We start from the raw sequence: 11847 nt of genomic DNA on the forward strand, positions 1-11847 counted from the left end.
TTCTTCTTCCAATGTCCTTATGTAGGCCTCCAGCAGGAGGTATGGCTCAGATTAAAGGTGTGTATCACCAGGCCTGGATTTGGAACTTGTTCTCTCCCAGACTGGCCTTGAATTCAAGAGACCTGCTTGCCTCTGTCTCCTAGGATTAAAGGTTTATATCACTTTTCCATGGCCTAAACTTTTCATGGCCTCTACACCTCGAGATCTGGATCAAAAGCTTGTGTTCTCCCATTTCAAGATTGAGATCAGAAGTCTGTGTCTTCCAGTGGCAAGATCTGGATCACAGGTGTATCCTCCTTTTCTGAGTTGTAGTTTATTTCAGATGTAGTCAAGTTGACAATCAGGAATAGCCATCACAATGCTTTGTTGAGGACATTTCTAAGATATCTTCTTGCATTTCTTAAATGCCTTCAAAACTTTCTAACAAGCTCTGAGAAGAGATAATTCCATTCTTCATATGTCCTCTAAATGCTCTATTCTCTTCCAAAAATCTGTCCCCTTTTCTCATTGTGTTACTTATTTCCATAATTAACTCATTTTTATAGCCCCCCCCCCTTAATCTTCAGACACAACTGTTCCAAACTCTGAGGTATCACTGAAATCTCTACACTTATTGATATGAATATATCTGCGTTGTCATCTTAGGTAGATGGCTGGGAGCCAAAATTAATTTATCTTTGTATTTTCCACTCCAGAACAGCATGCATATTTATTGTTGCACCTGACATCTATTAACAATTTTCAGCAGATAGTTATTGGACATCTGCCACAAGCTAGACATTCTGCTGGAGAAAAAATGCTCCAAAATACAGCCCCTGCCTTTTCTGAGTTCAGTCTCACAAGGAAGGCAATTAAACAACCAAAGCATGCAGTCACATATCAGTAATATGGATGCAGTCTTCTGTCCTTTACAGGAAGGACTTTTGCAGGATGGTGGTTCACATACCACCACCAATACAAATAAATAAAAAAAAATCTTTTGAAAAAGAGTTACATCAATCATTTATTGAAATCATTAAATAAAACAATATCAATGCAAGTGTTTTTCAAGTGCTATCTTGTTTCTTCCTTCTTTATCTTCAGCATGTTTTCTGAACTGAAGTAGGCAATAGGGTGTTGTGGTATCTTAGTTGTAAATCACTACTGTTTGTTGGCTTACCCACACAGCTATGGATGCTGGAAACATGATATCACGATCACGATCAGGATCAGGATCAGGATCAGGATCAGGATCAGGATCAGGATCAGGATCAGGAGTAAATTACTTTACAGGTTGCAATCTACCAACTCTCATCCATCATGTCTTCTCATAATAAGAGTGCCAGAGGGTTCTTTGGTCTCTTCTATATTCTAATTTATAAGTGCTCTAATCTCCTTTATGAAGATTCTACCCCCATGACCCAGTGTTTATTCACCTTTGTATCAGTGCGTTGAACCAGCATAAGAATTTTGGAACCACAACATTGCTTTCACAAAAAAAAAAAAAAATTGTAAACAAAATTGACACAAACTTGGTTCTAAAATCAAAGTTTAGAGTTTTGTATTGAGGGAAAGTTATCAACCAAAATTGTATTATAGTATCTTGGAAGTGCTGTGAAAGATAAACACACTGAGTAACCACTTGTCTTTTTAAGATAGGGCTTTGAACTTGTGACTTCTTGCTTCAGTCTCTTTCATGTTGTGTTTACAGGACTGTTATCTGACTCATGTGAAGGAATAGTTTTTTGATTGACACTATTTACTAATGCCGCGCTGATGTAGAACCAAGAAGCTGTGAGTGGCTTGGTCTGCCCATTTAAAACATCTGACAGAAGTTTCTTTAGTGGGAGCGAGGGACCATGAGGATCCCAAGGCTCACAGTAACTGAAAGATCTGGTCTTAATGAAGTTTGGAGATTTTCATTAAACCAAAGCAAATACCTAAAGAAGGCAGCCAGTGTCAGAATGTAACATATTCTTTAATGCTCTATTAAGATTAGTAAGATTTCATCTATAGTAGCAAAAAATAAAGTGGCTTAACTTCAAATATAATCATGATTTACCTCATAAGAAATCTAGATGCAAACAAATGTGACATTATTTGGTGATCCCATTATGCTACCAAAGGCATAGGGACCCCAATTTCTTCCCTTCTGCCAACTCTAATTTTTAACTTATATTATCAAATCACATCTGAAGTTCTCCATATGGCTGTCATTTTATCATGACATCTTTCTATGTGAGAAGAGAGGGTGAGCACAATTATTACCAAATTAAATTCAAGCTCTGCTAGAAAAGGAGAAGGGTGCTTTAAAAAGGGGGTGCATAGATAGTAGAAACTCATGTTCACATCGTGTTGAGAACTTTGGAATTTGATCGAAGAGATATAGCAAATGAAAAAGGCCAAAAATTACACAGAGCGACTCTGATCCATTCTGCACCAGCCAGCCCAGGAGGCCAAACAAAGCCTAGATAGCTGCCTGATTGAAATGACCATAGCCAAGTAACTAGTAGCCGTCATAGCTCCACCCCTCTCCCATCTTCTAATTTTGGACCAACCAGAGAAAAGCAAGGATGATATACCATCCAGTCACAAACCATGTCTTTTATTGAGCTGGCCCTAGCTTCTGCTTGCCAACAATGCCCATTCAGGGCATGCTGAAAGCTTTCCTTTTCCTCACTCTTAAACTTTTACACTTCTGAGATTACATTTGGCATTCCACTAAGCATAAATAGAGGTGGTTAACATTTTTCGCTATGTCAAGTGCACAAAGTGCCTTTATAACCTCTAATAAAGATGAGCCCTTCACTTGCTGCCACATCCTAAAGATTTTAAGAGGTCTTAATCAGTGAAATAACATAAAGATGCAAAGAAAAGGGTGAGTATTAGCCAAGCAATCAGGAAATATATTAGCTAGTGTAGCTGAGGATTCTAATATTATAACCCAGAACTTCACTACTTAGCAACATGATATATATTTTTAATTTATAACACAGTCCAGATAGGTGTTTTTGTCCCAAGCAGTTATTTAGAGATGGAGAGTTTTCCTATACTGTGGCTTGCTTACTTTTAGAGCATTCCTCAACTCTGCATGACTTCTTATCCACCTAGCATTCAAAACAGAGATAGAGTATGATAAATGACATTGAGATTTGATGGCCAAGGCTGCAAGCTATGTTCTTTCATTTCTCCAGATTTCACCTTCCAGATTGAGTTTCATGGCTTTAGTCTGGATTGAGAAATGTGGTCTTCCAGGAGTCTCAAGGAATATGATGAAATTCAGCATTTACACAATGTCACCTTTGCCACAGAACAGCATAGAAAAAGAAATATTGGTTCCTGGATAAAAATGGAGACAACATGGAAGGAGTTACAGAGACAAAGTTTAGAGCTGAGACAAAAGGATGGACCATCTAGAGACTGCCATATCCAGGGATCCACCCCATAATCAGCCTCCAAACGCTGACACCATTGCATACACCAGCAAGATTTTGCTGAAAGGACCCAGATATAGCTGTCTCATGTGAGACTATGCCGGGGCCTAGCAAACACAGAAGTGGATGCTCACAGTCAGCTATTGGATGGATCACAGAGCCCCCGATGGAGGAGCTAGAGAAAGTACCCAAGGAGCTAAGGGGATCTGCAACCCTATAGGTGGAACAACATTATGAACTAACCAGTAGCCTGGAGCTCTTGACTCTAGCTGCATATGTATCAAAAGATGGCCTAGCCAGCCATCACTGGAAAGAGAGGCCCGTGGACTTGCAAACTTTATATGCCCCAGTACAGGGGACCGCCAGGGCCAAAAAGTGGGAGTGGGTGGGTAGGGGAGTGGTGGGGGGGAGGGTATGGGGGACTTTTGGGATAGCATTGGAAATGTAAATGAGGAAAATACCTAATTTAAAAAAAATTTTTAAAAATGGAGACAAGTCAAAATATATGGTATATATTGTGATAATGAGTTTACAATATGATCCTATTTTTATAATGATGTGTTGGTGATAAGGATGAGAAAATTTATTTGTTTAAATGGAAAGGCGTAGGCAAGATAAAATATAACAAAATACCTAGATGGAGATGAAAAGCCAATACATGACCACAAATTTTGTAAGGAGATGATAGTGTAATAATTAATAGCTGTAACCCTGTAGTGAGATTGTTAAGAAAGCAACAGGCAAAGGTCGGTACTGTGGAACAAGTTACAAAGTCATAGAGAAAGTGAAACAGAGCTTGTACAAACTGTGTGTTCAGAAAAACTTGGTATCTCTGAATCTGTAATTATAACCACCAGTCATGGAGCCTTAATATAGCCACAGGTGGCCACATTGGGCTTTTCAGAGCCTGTATTTTACCAGGGTATTCTGTTCAAAGAGAAGAAAAGAGGGTACAGTTAATCATTAGTCACAAATACACAATGCCCAGGGATGTAGATAAAACTGGCCCTGTCTCTGGAAGCTCAGGGTGTTAAAAATGAGAAGATATGCCACTTTTGAGCCAGAAAGAGAATATGGAAAGGCAAATTATCATCAGAAGGAAGCTATGGAGCATTGTAATAGCAAAAGGGATGTTGGTGATAATACTGTTTAAAGAACATGTTTAGTATAACAACTAGTGAAAAGCTCTTTATTTGTCAATAGCTAAGTGAAGAAAATAAGTGAAAGTTTCATAACTCTAAAACACAGAATTAGAGGTTGAAGAGATGCTTTACTCTATAAAGGGCTTGCTGTTCAAGCATCAGAATCTAAATCCAAATCCCAGGAATCATGTAAAATTGGGCACAGTATCTTGTGCCTTCAAGGGTGGTACTGGAAGGGTGAAGCCAGGTGAATCCCAATGACTGTGGCCAAAAGATCAGAGAGCAATACAAGGAGACACCCAGCATTGATCTCTTGGTCTATATGTGTGCATACAGTTGCCACCTACAAATACATATTTCCACACATTCCTACAGAATACACACACACACACACACACACACACACACACACACACACACACACCTAGTAAAGCAAAAGCTGTATTTACAAAAAAGTAAAACATTACTGCAACAGTGAAAATAACAAGATCTTTTCCATGCTTGTTTTCAATCCTATTTCCTGAGATCTAAGTACTAGAGATCACTCCTATATAGCAGAGAAGGGAGGCACCAAGAGTTCTGTCCATAATACTCTCACACCCTCCCCCTCTCTTCTGTGTGTGTGTGTGTGTGTGTGTGTGTGTGTGTGTGTGTGCAAATGTTTAAGTGCATGCATTTTTGAAGCTGGCCATCAACTTTATGCATATTCCCCAGAAAGACCATGGAGTTTAGTTTTAAAGACAGGCTCTATCATCTATGGCTGTACCACGCTGCCACACCCACTCCAGTGAAGTCTGAGTGGCAAGTCCAAAAAGTTGGCCACAGTCCTGAGGCAAAAAGTTTCATGGAAACTTGTCTCCTGGGGAGTCTCTGGCGTTCCATAACCAGATTTGTCCTTGTAATAGTCTGGTGAAGGGTCTTGCATGCTTTCTTTCAGTATTTTACTGGATAAGAGCTAGAAATCTTGGGGCTAGTTCAACAAAGTAAATTTAGAATAGCAGCTGAGTTACTCCCATATGCAGGAAATTAAAATGGTCTAGGAAGAAGAAAGGTTGTGGTTTAAGGAGGAACTAGAGTATTTCATTATTCATGAAAAGGTTAGCAAGAGCAGAAACCCCCTAGTGGTGGGTTATTCAATAGACTAGAATTGTGACTAGGGTGCGAAATCCTCCACTGGATCCTAGAATAGCTTACTTTAGATAAGGCTGCTTTTTATCTTAGTTGTAATCACTGCCTGGTTCCTGCCAGCCCTTTATGTATGCATTTCTTTGTTTTGTGTCATTATACATGGGATAACTTCAATGTACCTTGGCTGATGTAACACCTAACTTCCTTGTTTTCTTCTGTAATATAAGTCTGATGCTCGCCTTGAGGAATTACATTCAGATACAGCACTCCCTTGTGTCCGTGTCTGTTTGTCATTTTGCCAACTCCTTGCCCACCTGAGTACTGTGACCCTGAGTTCTCCCGTGGGTTGAGGTACCAACTGAGTCCAGCCCACAGCACCACGCTGAATGTGCCTGATTTCATCTATGCCAGGCTTTCTCAGTAGTTTGGTGCATACCAATCAGTCTAGGCTAGGCTTGGTGGTTAACCAAGCTTCAGGATCCCCTGCCTCCATCTCCAAGGCACTTGAATTACAAGCACAAACCCTTGTGTCCAGCATTTTACACAGGGTCTGGGGGTTCAAACTCAGGTACTCATATTGCATAACAAGATGCATGCCATGTACTTCGCTGGATGAGCCATCTTCCCATTTCCATAACCAAAGCTTTCTAATTATACTTTCTAGGGAAATAAATGTAATTCTATTCCTGCTTCACAGCTGAGATGCTTGATAAGGGTATTATGCAAATCCAGGTCTTCTTTTCTCACTCTGCCATGGAGAAGACAGTTTCTTCTTCATGATATGACGCAATGGCAAAGGAATTTGCATTTAAGCATGATTTCATATGTTCACAATCATTCACTTTTTATCTTTCCTTTTTTATAGCTAATGTAAATTGTATTCTTGAGTGGAATCTTGGGGATCCTTCACTTACTAATGGATATTTATTAAGCCCATGTTTTCACATATTGTCACTTAAAAAATTGTCAGCATCTTAAATTAGGGTAAGACTTTTAGCATTTCTTAGCACTATTGTATGTTCTATTGAGTTACTGAATTTTAAAATACTTAAGGGTATTAAAAACTTATAAGAAAAAATTTAATTAGAGAAAAAGGATTTGTGAGTCACTCTTAATCTTTCAGTATCATAATTTGTTCATGATGGAAGCCCAATAATAGATAGTTGCCTTTAAAGCTCTAATTGCATTTTTTAAAATTATAAGCTAGAGAGAATAAATTGGATCTTGGAAATGGGAAAAAGCTAAAGTGATTATCACTGTGAGTCATGAGCAATTGGAGGAAGAGATCACAATGAACAAATTTCTAAACCATTATTAAAAACTGCTATTAGAATAATTAAACATGAAATTGAAATGAAATGGAAAACAAAAACAAAATAAAAACTGCACCTCCAAAGGAAAATTAAATGCCAGATCACATAGTCAATGGGACAGGCTATTAAACAAAGAAAGCATTCACAGCTGTAAGCTATTTCTCTACAGACAGGCAATTGTGGTTGCTTGCAGTACAAATTGTGTTGCATAATTATTAGTGCGTGTTATATTCATGAGTGGAAAGAAAAAATAATTCTTTTCAGAGTGAAGATGCCTGAGGCTGCTCTCATATTCCCTGTGGATGTATCTTGCCAATTAGATGTCTAAAATCCACCAATAATCTGACTTATGTGTAGTTTAGAAGAGACACTATCAGCTTGAGTTTATGGGACCCTTACCATGCATAAATGGATTACCAAGACAATCTTAATACTGGCTTTGCTTTTCTTGAATTATTAATACATTTAGTATTGTGTTGTGTTCATAATTATGTAAGGTTCAATTAGTATTGTTTTAATTGTCATAAGCTACCTGGAGAGGGATAGAGTTAGAATAAAATGAAACAAACAATTTGGAGACAAAGTAAAGCCAAATAATACCATGATAATAAACTACCGATATGTCATGTTAATTTAAATAGAAAAGAGAGGCTAGAAAAGTGGAACTTGCCCTGTGTAATACTAAGCAAACTTGCTAAATTTCAAAGAGCCAGTTCAGTAGGAATAGTCAATATCAGATGCCATACATGCTGCAGACCATAGAGTTCCAACAACAACAAAAAAATAATTGTAATTTACTAAATTCCTGATTGGAAGACTTGTATGTAATTACATTTATTTGGTTATATATATATATATAATTATAATTAATGTGTGTGTGTGTTTGTGATATGTATACACATATATATATATGTTATAATATATGAGTTAAATTTCATTATTCCAAGAGGAATTTAATCTCTAGATCCAGATAATTCAACTATATTCATATGACAGATTCCATAGTGTTAGATAGAGGGCCCAGTGTTGAAAAGCATTTGTTGCTCTTCCAGAGGATCCGAGTTCAGCTCTGAGATTCACATGGGGGCAGCTCACAATATTCTGTGACTCCACATGCAGGGGTTGTGGCACTCTCTTCTGGCTTCCACAGGAACCTGCCTTCTCATGACAAATTCTCTCGTGGATACATACACACATTTTCAAAAATAAAAATCCACTCATGTTTAAACAATCTGATTCAAAACCCAATTTATAATTTCTGTCAAAAGTATGCCAAAAATAAAGCACTTGTGGCTATTTGGTTTACTCTTGCACAACTCTGGTATTTATAAATTTCCTATTTTATTGTTGAAAACATGTTTCCTGTAATCCATAACTATTTGGTGGTACTTACATCTAGACAAAAGTCAAATTTGCTCTTTTTGTTTAAATCTTCCCATTCTTGTCAAACATTTTTTGTTTTTGTTTTTTATTTTAATTTTACCACTCAAAATTCTAAATAACATGAATTTGTGATTACTTGGACATTTTTGTTTTAAAATATGTTGCTTAGAAATAATTATACAGGGCCAGCAAGATGGTTCAGTAGGTAAAGGCATTTCCTAGCCAGTCTCACAACCTGAGTTCTGACTCCCAGAACTCACAAGTGGAAGGAGAAAACCAGCTTCTTGAAGGGAAATTTTAGTATTTGTACTTGGTGAACCTGCACCAGCATTCACTCTTTCTGACATAATAACGAATTGTGCAGGCTTGTGTGTGTGTGTGTGTGTGTGTGTGTGTGTGTGTGTGTGTGTAAAATTGAGAAATATCCAGAAAAGGGAGAATTTTGATATAACCTCTGATAATAAATTGGAATTATTAAAATCAGTAGTATATTAAGCTCCAAGGAGACAGAAAAACAACAACAACAACAACAAAACGACAAAATGTAATTGCGTTTAAAGAATTTTTTAAGTACAATTGTAAATGGAGATCAAATTGTTAGTGAAAGACCCCACCATCAGGCTTAGCAAGCTAGCTGCAGTAACGCCATTTTGCAAGGCATGAAAAAGTACCAGAGCTGAGTTCTCAAAAGTTACAAGAAAGTTCAGTTAAAGATTAACAGTTAAAGATTAAGGCTGAATAATACTGGGACAGGGGCCAAATATCGGTGGTCAAGCACCTGGGCCCCGGCTCAGGGCCAAGAACAGATGGCTCTCAGACGTCAGTGTTAGCAGAACTAGCTTCACTGATTTAGAAAAATAGAGGTGCACAATGCTCTGGCCACTCCTTGAACCTGTGTGTCTGCCAATGTTCTGACCAGGTGTGTGCCCATTGCTGCACCTTCATTAGACTCTTTCCTTGTACCCCTCCCATACCCATTTCTTGAAAATAGACATTGTTTAGATCTAAAAAGTTCCACCTCAGTTTCAGGTTCCCCAAATGACCGGAAAATACCCCAAACCTTATTTGAACTAACCAACCAGCTCGCTTCTTGCTTCTGTACCCGCGCTTTTTTGCTCCCCAGCCCTATAAAAAGGGTAAACACCCCACACTCGGCGCGCCAGTCCTCCGATAGACTGAGTCGCCCGGGTACCCGTGTTCCCAATAAAGCCTCTTGCTGTTTGCATCCGAAACGTGGACTCGCTGATCCTTGGGAGGGTCTCCTCAGATTAATTGACTACCCACCTCGGGAGTCTTTCATTTGGAGGTTCCACCGAGATTTGGAGACCCCTGCCCAGGGACCACCGACCCCCCGCCGGGAGGTAAGCTGGCCAGCGGTCGTTTCGTGTCTGTCTCTGTCTTCGTGCGTGTTTGTGCCGGCATCCAATGTTTGCGCCTGCGTCTGTACTAGTTAGCTAACTAGATCTGTATCTGGCGGTACCGCGGAAGAACTGACGAGTTCGTATTCCCGGCCGCAGCCCCTGGGAGACGTCCCAGCGGCCTCGGGGGCCCGTTTTGTGGCCCATTCTGTATCAGTTAACCTACCCGAGTCGGACTTTTTGGAGCTCCGCCACTGTACGTGGCTTTGTTGGGGGACGAGAGACAGAGACACTTCCCGCCCCCGTCTGAATTTTTGCTTTCGGTTTTACGCCGAAACCGCGCCGCGCGTCTGATTTGTTTTGTTGTTCTTTTGTTATTCGTTAGTTTTCTTCTGTCTTTAAGTGTTTTCGAGATCATGGGACAGACCGTAACTACCCCTCTGAGTCTAACCTTGCAGCATTGGGGAGATGTCCAGCGCATTGCACCCAACCAGTCTGTGGATGTCAGAAAGAGGCGCTGAATTACCTTCTGTTCCGCCGAATGGCCAACTTTCAATGTAGGATGGCCTCAGGATGGTATTTTTAATTTAGGTATTATCTCTCAGGTTAAGTCTAGAGTGTTTTGTCCTGGTCCCCACGGACACCCGGATCAGGTCCCATATATCGTCACCTGGGAGGCACTTGCTTATGACCCCCCCTCCGTGGGTCAAACCGTTTGTCTCTCCTGAATCCCCTCCCTTGCCGACAGCTCCCGTCCTTCCGCCCGGTCCTTCTGCGCAACCTCCGTCCCGATCTGCCCTTTACCCTGCCCTTACCCCCTCTATAAAGTCCAAACCTCCTAAGCCCCAGGTTCTCCCTGATAGCGGCGTTCCGAGCGGGCACAAAGGGGCTCGCCGCACCCCGCTCCCGGCCGCCCGCAGCCTCGCTCCCTCCGCTGCCTCCCCGGGGCAGCGTCCCTCCGAGCGGCGGCTCTCCGGCCTCTGGCTCCCCGCCGTACGGAGCACAACCTTCCTCCTCTGCCAGGGAGAACAATGAAAAAGAGGCGGCCACCACCTCCGAGGTTTCCCCCCCCCCTTCTCCCATGGTGTCTCGACTGCGGGAAAGGAGAGACCCTCCCGCAGCGGACTCCACCACCTCCCAGGCATTCCCACTCCGCATGGGGGGAGATGGCCAGCTTCAGTACTGGCTGTTTTCCTCCTCAACCCTTCCTTTTCTGAAGATCCAGGTAAATTGACGGCCCTGATTGAGTCCGTCTTCATCACCCACCAGCCCACCTGGGACGACTGTCAGCAGTTGTTGGGGACCCTGCTGACCGGAGAAGAAAAGCAGCGGGTGCTCCTAGAGGCTAGAAAGGCAGTCCGGGGCAATGATGGACGCCCCACTCAGTTGCCTAATAAAGTCAATGCTGCTTTTCCCCTTGAGCGCCCCGATTGGGATTACACCACTACAGAAGGTAGGAACCACCTAGTCCTCTATCGCCAGTTGCTCTTAGCGGGTCTCCAAAACGCGGGCAGAAGCCCCACCAATTTGGCCAAGGTAAGAGAAATAACCCAGGGACCTAATGAGTCTCCCTCAGCCTTTTTAGAGAGACTCAAGGAGGCCTATCGCAGGTACACTCCTTATGACCCTGAGGACCCAGGGCAAGAAACCAATGTGTCCATGTCATTCATCTGGCAGTCTGCCCCGGATATCGGGCGAAAGTTAGAGCGGTTAGAAGATTTAAAGAGCAAGACCTTAGGAGACTTAGTGAGGGAAGCTGAAAAGATCTTTAATAAGCAAAAAACCCCGGAAGAAACAGAGAAAAAAAAAAAAAAAAAAAAAAAAAAAAGAAAGGGACCGCAGAAGACATAGAGAGATGAGCAAGCTCTTGGCCACTGTAGTTATTGGTCAGAGACAGGATAGACAGGGGGGAGAGCGGAGGAGGCCCCAACTTGATAAGGACCAATGCGCCTACTGCAAAGAAACGGGACACTGGGCTAAGGACTGCCCCCGCCCTGGGATTGCCAGATTTGACTAAGCCCTTTGAACTCTTTGTCGACGAAAAGCAGGGCTACGCCAAAGGCGTCCTAACGCAAAAACTGGGACCTTGGCGTCGGCCTGTGGCCTACCT

At 41.5% G+C, this 11847-nt stretch overlaps 1 protein-coding gene across 2 annotated transcripts in view; it reads left to right on the forward strand.

Moving 5' to 3' along the window:
• Positions 1-8083: 8083 nt before the first annotated feature.
• The window catches only part of Pik3c3 (phosphatidylinositol 3-kinase catalytic subunit type 3), an 82512-nt gene continuing 78748 nt past the window's right edge, over positions 8084-11847 (forward strand). Inside the window, exon 1 of one of the 2 annotated variants that reach the window (XM_030250425.1) lies at positions 8084-9740. The gene's annotated coding sequence lies outside the window, so the exon portion shown is untranslated. Of the gene's footprint in view, positions 9741-9986; positions 10963-11847 lie in introns of those variants that run through there. The other variant, XM_030250424.1, reaches the window with a different exon arrangement.

Source organism: Mus musculus, chromosome 18 (assembly GCF_000001635.26).
Source record: "Mus musculus strain C57BL/6J chromosome 18, GRCm38.p6 C57BL/6J".
Classification (NCBI taxonomy): Eukaryota; Metazoa; Chordata; class Mammalia; order Rodentia; family Muridae; genus Mus; species Mus musculus.